The sequence below is a fragment of the Bidens hawaiensis genome, unplaced genomic scaffold, assembly GCF_021521415.1.
Source record: "Bidens hawaiensis isolate Kalapana, Puna unplaced genomic scaffold, B.hawaiensis_p1.1 tig00024116_1, whole genome shotgun sequence".
Classification (NCBI taxonomy): Eukaryota; Viridiplantae; Streptophyta; class Magnoliopsida; order Asterales; family Asteraceae; genus Bidens; species Bidens hawaiensis.
In genome coordinates this window covers 208,193-219,877 of record NW_027493800.1, presented here as the reverse complement: position 1 = coordinate 219,877, position 11,685 = coordinate 208,193, and the positions used below count along the sequence as shown (strand labels likewise).

The 11,685-nt window shown below is 33.0% G+C and overlaps 1 long non-coding RNA gene across 1 annotated transcript; it reads right to left on the bottom strand.

Moving 5' to 3' along the window:
- Positions 1-10,538: 10,538 nt before the first annotated feature.
- On the bottom strand, positions 10,539-11,293 carry LOC143568724 (uncharacterized). The gene is made up of 3 exons (XR_013141615.1): positions 11,246-11,293; positions 11,100-11,165; positions 10,539-10,961 (listed from the first exon to the last, which is right to left on the bottom strand). It is a non-coding gene; the product is annotated as an uncharacterized LOC143568724 (long non-coding RNA).
- Positions 11,294-11,685: the final 392 nt, after the last annotated feature.

The window sequence follows — 11,685 nt, the reverse complement described above, 5'->3', positions numbered from 1 at the left end:
AGGTGTAAAATATATTTTAACGGGCCTATATTAAACAAGAACTCTTAGCCAACTCTAATGGTTAGTTTATTATTCTTGTAGGGGAAAATACTATTGAAGACCTCACTGATTACAAATATACAATAGTTAAAATCCTTTATTTTCATTTAAAGTTGTTTTGTACACTTATTAAAATACGTTTTGTAAATAGTATTACATATCTACAACACAAATAAAAAGGTTATCTTTATTTATTATTTTTATTTAGAAAAACACAAAACCCATTTTACACGTACAAAGTTCATACGGATGAGGATGATCATAGAAAACTCGCACTCAACATGGGTTTGAATTGCGCTTTTAAATCGAGCAAGCCACTAGATGAGCACATACGGTGTCAAATTTTTGTACACGTGAACTGGTTCGGGCAAAGCTAGAGCTTCCTTTATGCTAAAATTAAGTGAGTTGCGTGCCACGAGATACTTAGCAACCATAGTGTGAAACGATAAGGTACATGCAATCTAGAGAAGACATGGATTGTGATCCGACTATTCACGATATTAAACAAGTATGATCAAACATTCAAACCCAACAAAATATAACCTTTGAGTTTTGATTTGAAATTAAAAATATATTTTTTGACATACGTAAATTTTATTGTTTTTTATGCCATGTACTTGTATATTTATGGTTTTTAGGGATAAAAATGTTGACTACGTTGACTAATTGATTTATATTTGATTTTTAGGTTTATTTGAACCATTAATGAAGAAGGAATATATAGCTTAATTTCAAAATCTAAATCTTGATGATATTGAAGATTTCTTAGAACACAAAGTTACATAGGTCTACGTGTGTAGTCCTAGAGCATTCAGATGACCTACACCGCTACACGAAGTTAAACACCTATATTGGCACATAAAGTTGAGGTTGAATAGTCGAATATCAAATTACATGAGTATGTAATCTTAAAATAGATTACGTAAAGTTCTATGAAGAAAGAGACCAAAATAGTTAGAATTCGTTCCTACACAAAACTAAATCACGTACTTGTGTGTTCCTAAAGTTTTGCTAAGGACCTGTGTATTTCCTAAAGTACACGACTATAAAAACCTACTTTATGAAAAATTCACTAGTAAAAAAGGAGGCGGTCCAGAAAAGAATTTATGGCGGGTGTGAAAAAAAAAACAGCCTTTTTAAGACGGTTTGAAAGAACACCAGCATTTTGATATATAACCTTTGACTTTTCAATTTAATTAACTTGTTGAACGGCCATTCTTGACAACTTGATATTTAATTAAGAGTAAAATGTCATCTTTCATCTTTATGAATTGCAATAATGCGAATTTAGTTTAAGAAATTTATTTGTTTTATATGGATCATCCACGATTTTTAATCCTTACCAATTATATCCAAATCACTAACCACGTTAAATTTAATCATTAAGTCTGGATAGACATGTATTTTCACTCATTCTTTGTTATAATACTTATTTTAGTGAACTACGGTTTTCGTCATTGTTGTTTGTCCAAATCTACGGTTTTAGTCCAATAGTTTAAGTTTACAATTTTCGTCTTTGTACTTTCATTTCACTTGCAGTTAAACCCAAATTTATTAACATGGTTAAGTCTGGTCGTTAATCCATGTGTGTGCCCTTCACGTGACGTCCAGTTTTGTCGTTTTTCTCCATAAATAAACCTCAATTCTAAATTGCCAGCCCCCTCACGTGAGGGGCTGGGTGTGTAGGCTCCTGGACGGATCGTACACGGGACGTCGCTAACAACGCAGGTGCGGAATCCCTGCGTAGGTAGATACGAGTGTAGAGTATGTAGAGATCGAACACACAAGCAATAAACCAACCACGTTATATTGATAACAAACACGTGACCCGAGGTCACTGTTACAGACTATGACACGTAACTCTGTTACTGAACAACTGAAACAAAACCCTAAACGACCAACACTAAACTGTTTCGCTGAAACAGTTTATATACACGACAACTTCGCCACAGGCGAAGTTGTCAATAACTTCGCTGATTCAACAAGTTCGCCATAGCGAACTTGTTGACAACTTCGCGTGTTACAAATATAAACATAATCAAAACATAATTGCATTACAGACTCGATTACAAATGCTAGACTATGAACTACTGACACATGTACCAACAGGGTGTATTTGGGGAAAATGGAAAAAAAGAAAAAGATACAAAACTGCCCCTCACATGAAAGGCACGTTGATTGGTTTAACGACCAGACATAACGAGACTAGTGAATTCGGGATTAATTGCAAGTGAAATGAAACTATAGAAAACAAAATTATAAATTTGAAACTGGTGGACTATAACCGCAGATTTGGACAAACCACATGAACAAAAACCGCATTTCACTTAAATAAGTATTATAATAAGGAAAGAGTGAAAAGACATGTCTACCCTTGACTTAACAATTAAATTTAAAGGGGCTAGTGATTTGGATGTAATTGACAAGAACTGAGAAACGTGGATGGTCCGGTCCATATGCAAAAATTGAACATTTTGGACTAAATTCGCATTATTTGCCAAACCATAAGACCGAAAATGACACTTTACTCTTTAATTAATTTGTGACCATCATTTTAATAACTTTGACATTTAACTAATTTGTTACTGTCGTATTTGACCGGTAAAAACCACCATATTAAGTTTGATATTTCGTTAATTAAAAAATTGACTACAAATAATTCAAACAAAGAAACTAATGGGTACACAAAAGTGACGAAGTTTCTTTGACTACAGAACCATGCCGGTCTGTTGAAACGAGTTGTATGATTGGGCCGAGGGTTGCCCCCTCTTCCCCTCACTCTCATTTCCCTAATATGAACCTTGAGTCATCAAAGCCTTTCTGACTCAGCCTGGCCCGGTCACCCTACGCGGCTGGCGTTTCAAAAGGCGAAACTCTCGTCATAGTTTGGCGACCTAAGGGGCAAACACATTTTGTTATCTAAAGGTGAAGACACGGAAATGGGGGAACACTTGGCCCAACGGGCGAACATGCGGGCCCCGGCTCCACGCACATGCTGAAAATTTTCAAAGCACTCTCTAGTGTGTGCTTTAGTATTCTTTCTATCTAATAATTAAATACGTATCATTATTAACTAGTATGAGTGCCCGCGCGTTGCAGCGGGTAAACTCAATTTTGAATAAATCCATATCGAAACATAGTAAGCTAAGAACGTGATAACAATAGTGATAGTATATTTGGAATTATTAAAAAAGGTAAATGTAAACCATAAACGATGCCATATATTTAAAAGACAAAGTGAAATCGTGAAATATTTTAGTAAGTTGTATGTTTGTAATTATATTAAAAGTAATGTCGAAACATACAAGCCCATAACAAAATAAATAGAATCAGAAAGGAAAAAAATCATCTTTTTAAAAGTGAAAAAACAAAGCTGTGGACACAAATCAAAAGTGGTGTGTGTTCAACCCCCACAAGAGGTATATTGGTCCAAATTTTGCCCGGCCAAAAAATTCCAAGTCTAAATGGTAAAAACAAAGAAATCACAACCGAAAACTAAAACTGGACCATTTTCAAAAACTCAAACTAAATTTCTACGCTTTCAGTTGGGTTTTAGCCCAAAACCGACTCACGCGCACCCTTAATTTCCATAATCATATACAACACGCATTCATAAGATTCTATACATGGTAACATATACACAATATAAATATAGCATTTGACATGGTATGGAAAAAAATGCAATGAGATTGTATGCACAGTCAAGCAACTAATGTGATTACTGTTTTGGTTCCAAAAACATCATCAGCCTTTCTAGCCTTCCTTACAGGTTCCAACAGCAATCACATTTTAGATAGTAATCACAATTATTAGACTACATCACAAAAATTATAACATAGTAACAAGTGCTTATAGAAACACACCTCCTTCGAGTTGGGTACTTGAGTTCCTTTACATTGGCTAACAAAGCAACAACTTGCTCGTATGATAATCAGCCCCTGTTAAGAAACACTAATCTAAGTTACAAACGTCCATTTTCGCCTAAAATATATTAAATGCTTTATAAGATCCGAAATCATTTTATATGAATACACTTGTGTAATTTCAATTTCTGGAGTTGCATGGTGACGCATATTTACCTGACTTGGCTAAAAAAATCTATGCCATCCACCCGGGTCCTTCCTGAAATAAACACAAAGAAGTAGAATGTTTATGAATGTGTTGGACTGCCGGTTAACCTTAAGTTTTTTACTTTTATCTCTAATTAGACAAATTAGTAAATTACAAATATATAAAACTAGCAAGATTAACCCGCGCGTTGCGGCAGGAATTTAATTGGTAGAATTGTTTTTTTACAATAGTATTACGGTACCATAACTTGTGGAAACTTTTGTGTGTTGCGGCAATGTTAGTATCTCGAATTTTATGAGACCGTTACTCGTGTTTGTGAACACTTATGTTGTTTACGAATTCTTCAAAATAGTTACAACAAATAAGCATTGCATCCCAATTAATTTTCCTTGTTTTTGTCGATTAAAAGCAATAAAATTGTTTGCTTTTGATATAGAGACTATTTGTGGTAACATAAAAAAATTTAAAATAACAAATTTATGCCATATTTGCTACGACTTTTATTATAAGGTTGTTTGCTTGTGAATTTTGATATATTTTTTTATTATAGGTTATAAAATTTTGATATGACACAATTTATAAGGTTGAATTTGGATTTTATATATTAATCCTAATTTCACTACAAAAAGTAGTGTTCAAATAAATGGATTCAATGTTGCTTTATATTTGTGATTATTTTACTCTTTAGGCCTGAAATATTTTTATATGAAACTTACTAACTTAGGATAGATATATGAAATCTAATTGGATTTTGTGATATTGAAATTAATCTTAAATGAAAAACGTAACCACAATATGAAAGCAAAATAAATAAGGTTGTGGGCTAAAATGCTAATAGAGAATCCATGGATCAAACATATACTTTAATGTATTTATACGAAAGCCCATCTCTGAACCCCAACCATCCAATGTCGTCGATCTTCGTCCCCGAACTCAATTATAAACCTAAAAAGTTCTTTCGATTTAAAATAAACACGGATTAATCATAATTATTAATCATACACATGCAAAGAGATGGTGCATTGTTAGTGGAACCATTGTACAAAACCAGATGGCATTGAGGGTTTAAAATCTTGAAACGGTACACCACCAAACATATTTTCCGTTAAAATCTTGAAAACGGTGGACGGTGGTTGGTGTTCTTATTTTTGTAATCATTGCGATTGTGATAATAAAAAGTTAGGAGTGATCGTCGGACACGCTGGATATGACGATGACTTATAGACGTGGGTGTGGTGGTGTGGTGGCATTTATCCGTTGATGGTTAATCGGTTATTCGATACACATTGCGATGGTTGATGAAGAGATGCGATTGTTCGCGGTTAACAGCCATACACGTAAACCTAATAATGTTGATGAAGAGACGCATAACTGCCAATGCCTTAACAGTTAACACTATTATTTCTCCCGTTTTCTACATGACGTTAATATAAAAAACATGGAAAAGTTACGTTAATTACAAAATGGAAAAATACAACGTTTTTTGCACCAATTCTAAATGTAGATATTAGAATAGAATAGAACAGAATAGAATGTGACAATTTAACCAAACCGCTATCAAGTTATTATTACATTATTATTTCTGTATTTACATTTACATTGTGTCGATTGACCAGGAATCTACTATTTGATACATTTTATTTTTTAATCATTCAAGGATATCTATATATCTTTTACGCTATCTGTGTCTCTATTAATATTGTCGAAGATCAATATCAATGGAGAGAGTAATAACGGTCGCACAGGACGGTGCCGGTAACTACCGGACGTTGCAGGAGGCAATAGACAGCGTACCATTATTCTCCAACACTTGCCGAACCATCTTTCGTCTGTCATGTAAGTAATTTGAAACATGGGTATGAATTTTACTAAAAAATGGTTATACTATGCACCACTTTTACAACTTATGTAATCAATCAAAGTTTCTCATATCATCATCAGCCGGAAGAGTATGAATTCACATATAAGCAATAAAATTCTCCATCATTCTCCAGATTTGTTTATGGTTCGGTGTCTTGTAGGTTTTCGATGTTGGTTTGTCAACCCCATCGCTCGAACTATGCAATAAACGGCCAGCATTCGTTGTTGTAATGGTGATTGGATGTGCAAGTATGTTGGCGGTGCCGTGGTGGTGTAGAAGATGGCATGATCATCTTGTGATCACTTCCTTTCACCATGGTAATGGATTATGAGAATGGATGGATATGGGGATGTATATATAGGTTTGGAGGGGTAGCGGTTATAAGTTCTTACGGTTAAAAGGTAGTTACTGAAGTATATACAAAGGACACGACGGTTGAGCAAGCTATGTTTCCGCAAGCGTTTTGGCTTTTTATTTATAAAATGAAGAAAGGCGGCATTTTGGTTTAATTTAATAATAATATAATATATAAGTCAACTTTGGTTGGTTTAATAAAAACCATGCATATATTAAAACCAAATGGTATCACTTTTATTTACAGTTATTGTTTTCCATCCGATTTTATTTTAAATAATGATAAGAATTTGAATTAAGGAATTTTAAAAAAAGGTTGAGAAACAAACAACATAAAATTATAGTTATTGTTTTCCATCTGATTCTATTTTAAATAAGGATAAGAATTTGAATTAAGAAATTTTAAAAAAGGTTGAGAAAATAGGTTGGTAATGAATTCTAAATGTAGTAGATAGAATATAAAAAAAACTTTAAAAAGGAGGTCTAACTGTTCGTGTACTTTTTGTAGGAAGTTCGTTTTTTAAATTCTTTTGTTCATTTGGTTAAATGAACAAACATGAACACATGTCTTGTTCGTTCATTTATGTTTGTGACTCGTGAGCAAATTCTTTTATGCTCGTTTAGTTTCAATCGTTTACGTTCATTATGCTCGTCAGGTTACGTTTTTCTTAAGTTCGTTTATTTATTAAGTTAAATTTTGAGACCCAGGAAAACTTTAATTGGCATTCGTTCGGTTATGTTTGTTCATCCATGTTCAGTTATTTTGTTCATTTATGTTTGTAAGTTACTGTTCGTTTATAGAGCATAAACAAATAAACCAACAGGAAGATTAAAACTATGTTCGTTTAATTTCTCGTGTTTAACCAATTAATCTAATAAAGTTAAACAAGCACAAACACATTCGGTTCGTTTAGAAGCCTAATTTTAGTACCTGAAATTGAAAAAACAGAAGATTTTCCATCAATCTCGAGCTGATGTTGACGCGGATAAAGTTGGTGGTGATCCAGGTGGCGTAAGCCGAGGCGTGCTCGTTTGGGATGCTAACAAATGGCGAAGCTCATTTTAATAGAAAAAATCACAAACCATGTTTTGTTTGTTCGTTCTTGTGTTGCGTTTGCTTACCGCCCTGTTTGAACAGAATTATATCTTAAATAATCATTTAACCCATGGTAAATAAATAATATGATAATCAGAAGCTTAATTTGTTCATGCATAAACTAATTAAAAAACTGCTTACATATTACTTACTTCTTCATCTTAAATTGATAAGATGAGTATCTTTCTGATGATTTCCAACTGCAAGAATAAAAATCATGATTAGTTAATAACTTACAAATAGGAGGTTCTTAAATCACACTTCACACAAGTAATACTAATAATATTACTATTTGATTAATATTTTTAGGACTTTAACAATATAGTTCAAATTCCCATTTCACCCTTCAGCCTGCAAATACCAAAATGAACTAAGCAACACCTTTTTAATCAAATAGGGTTCTTGCAGAATCAAATAAACCCTTGGCAGTACCCTACTACCCTGTCTTCACCTCTTTATCCCCAGCCCCCACAAGCACAATTATATTAAATCAAAGAAATTCCAAATCTGGGACTGTCGATGATCCAGCGTTTATGTGACACATGAATGCAAGGTTTTTCACTGGTACATGCCTATAATAACAGTCAAATAAGTTCCAAATCAATATAGATTGTATGTATAATTCTATAATATTGTTATAGGCTACAAATTTGTATGCAAAAGTGTAAGAGATTGTGCACTAACTTGTGCCGAAGGGTTTCTGCAATCTCTCATTTCTTGAATATCCTGCAAAAACTGAAAAAAACTCACAAAATTACACACTACAACGTATGGAATCATCTAAAAAAAATCCTCTACAATCAATTTTCCGTTCACATTATCAACCAATGACTTGCATATATATATATTATATATATATATATATAAACCTAATTGCTAATAAGACCCCCTTCCATTAAATAAAATACAAATCCGTTTTGAGATTGAATCACACAGACAAACATAAAAGCCTAAGGTAACAATGAATCAAAACCCAATCGGACAACAATTTAAATTTACCTTATTCAAATATTATTTTCATGCCAACCACTTTTCATTAGCATCAAGAGAAATACAACTACCACATGAAAAAAGTCTTTAGATTTCCTATTCTTTCATGGCTCAATAACATTAATACATTTCCACTCTTAAATATGTAGATCATGTGAATTAACATAACTTTGTAGGAAATCCAAAACCAAAAGATAATTCCGTAAAAACGTTTTCATCATTCTATGCCTTATCAAACGCGAATCGCAATGAGCAATATCTAGATATATCAGACCAGTTCATGTTGCCACCAAAACCCATGTGTTTAAATACTATACCTAAATCTGCCAACGATAAACCCTAAAAATCAACAACAGAACAACCAATTAAGAAATAGGATTCAATAAAATTAGGATAAAACACCTACCTACGAAAATTGATGGGGTTCTGGCTGCCAACAATAGAACAAAATAAACGATTGCAAGCAAAAATTAGAATAAAACACACCGAATTGTCGCTATTTGTATACAGTTGGGAGAAAAAATCGGGTTTGAAGACAATAATTGTATATCGGAGTAATTAATTGTAGGTTCCATAATTTATAATTGAAGAGATGCATGTAGGGTTTTGTAACTGAAGGGACGTTGTGTAACTGCCGGTTTGAATGGAACGTTCAGTTCAATTGATAGCATGTTCATTGCAATTAAAGGTAGTAAACTATGGCTGAGGAGTTGCCGACGGTAGCCAAGAATTCATTCAAGGTAGTATTTCATTAGTTTTTTATCCAACAAAAGGTAGTAACAAGAATCATCTTTCATCAATCGTTATTAAACTCATTATCACTAAAGCAACCACACGTTAATTACCTTTTGATCATGTCTGATTTATAACTGTGGGAATATATCTAGAGTTTCTAAGAATTTAATCTTTAGTTTGAACTCTCCAACTAATGGTTAAAGAACCACGTACGGAGTTTTCCTTTGAAACATATTCCATTTAAGCTTATTAATGAGAAGAAAAAACCAACTTTTTTGCTTTATCACTTATTTCAACAAACATATGGATCACTATTTGGTAGGGATGACTCAAAGATCCAACCCTTTATTCTTAAGACACCAATCACATATTTTTTTCTACGTTTACTAATTGGATATCTCATAGATTACTTTATCCTATTAATCCTATAACAATTATACTTTCATTTAATAATATACTAAAGTCTAACTTCGTACGGTTATCAAGCATTTGAATTGATGCAAATAATATTCGCATTCATAAATTACATGTAGAAAAACAATTCAGTGGCTCACATATATCTGTTTCCAGTTAGGTATACGGCCCATTAAGTTTTATTTTTCTTGGTACTTGGTAAATTGTGGGTGAATCATATTTGAAATACAAATCTCTCCTAAATTTTCTATGAATCATGAATCTAATGTATATCTAGAAACTAGTAAATGGGTCAAGGGCAGACCCTTGAAACCTTTTTACCTTTTAAGATAAAATTTAAAGACCCTTAACCCGACCCTTATTATATACCCGGGTCTAATAAAGGGTTTTGCGAGTCGGGTAACCGGGTTTCAAGGGTCCGATCCTTATCTTGCTCACCCCTAGGGATGAGCGTTTTCGGTACCGGTACCAATATGGTACCGTCAGTACCAAGTTTTGAGTCTTCGATACCGATACCGGTATGGTTCGGTACAGTACGATATTTTCCGAATTCTCACTAGTACAAATATAATGAACAAATATTGCGGTTTTCAATTACATATGGCAGTTTATTGATCGTGTTAAACGGCACCGTCATTTGATATGCACCGCCTTGTTTGAACAAACAAGCAAGACCTTCTTATTTACTAAATATTCACCTCCTTAATTGAACAAACAAAACTGTCTTATTTAACATACACCGGCTAAGTTCATTCATTTTACCATAAAACTAGCACCGCCTTATTTGAATCAAATTTCAACTCATTCTCATATTTAATTAATATACTAGTAGGCAACCCGCACGATGCGACGGTGACAACAATTTACAACGCGGTACACATTTATAGTTGGTTTATATGCCGTCTCGTGTTACAAAGGTAAATGTTCATATTATAATTGAGGGAATCAATATACGTAATCGAGTATTGCATCCTTAAGTTGTTAACATCGCAATTGGAATTCCACCAATAAAAAGTACAAGCAAATTGTCAACTCCATAACGATACTTACGGTTTTGAAATGGTACATCCATTATAACAATCAGCCGTTTATTTCAAAGTTTGTACGCTACAGTCTGCAGATACAGAAAGCGTTATTAGACCGTTTGAGTTTTCTTGAATCTGTATTGGCATTTTTCCACGAATGTTTACTCTTTCCGGCTTACCATCTGCCATAGATGTATAAAACTGTCAAAAACTGAAATAAAGTTCTCGTGTGACTTGTGACCCAAAGTTCTTAGTTGCGATGTCTGAGATGTGAGTTTAGTTGAGTTAGGTATGTAACCTGAAAGATAGTTGGATCCCTGGCTACTTACTTTGCATCTAGCTGAATATTCCCTTCTTCAAAATAGTAAGCACTCATCTGGACGTTCAAGATAAACAAAGTGTATAAAGTATAATAGTATTTACTATTTAATAATAATCTCATTTTGCTGAACAAATAAAATTAGCATTATTATACTTTAAGGATTAAAAGTAATATTAAATATCATGCACATACACATGTAGGTTTTTCTCATTCACCCAAGAAGGAAGTGTCCCATATAGCTCACTATTAAACAAATCACTGCATACAGAAAAAAAAATTAGAAAACATATATATTTTAATAAATCTTGTAAATTTTCTCTATAACACAGTTCACTTACATATTGTGAATAGTTGTGTTGTTTACATCAAGAAGGGTAATATGAATGTCAAAATTCAAAACCAGCTATTTCGTTCCAACATAGAGGCTAATTGAAAGTCACTAATATTAACGGAATTGAACAATTTTCAGCTTGACTTTTAAAGTCAAAATAACAAAAAAATAATCTTGCAATTTGCCAGCTGACTTTTAAATGTCAATAATAAACACATACAGCATTTTGACAGTTTGACCAAACTACCCTTTTGCACAAACTATCATTCTTAACCGAATTCAAAAGTACAAACCTTCCATTAATTCCTCCAGAACATAGTGCATTTGACATATACTATCATATAAAGACCCAATCAGATATCTAATATTTATATATATTTTCTTCTGTATAAAGTTTGTAATTTGACAAATTTGCCCATGCTATCATATATATTTATATCAAATCTC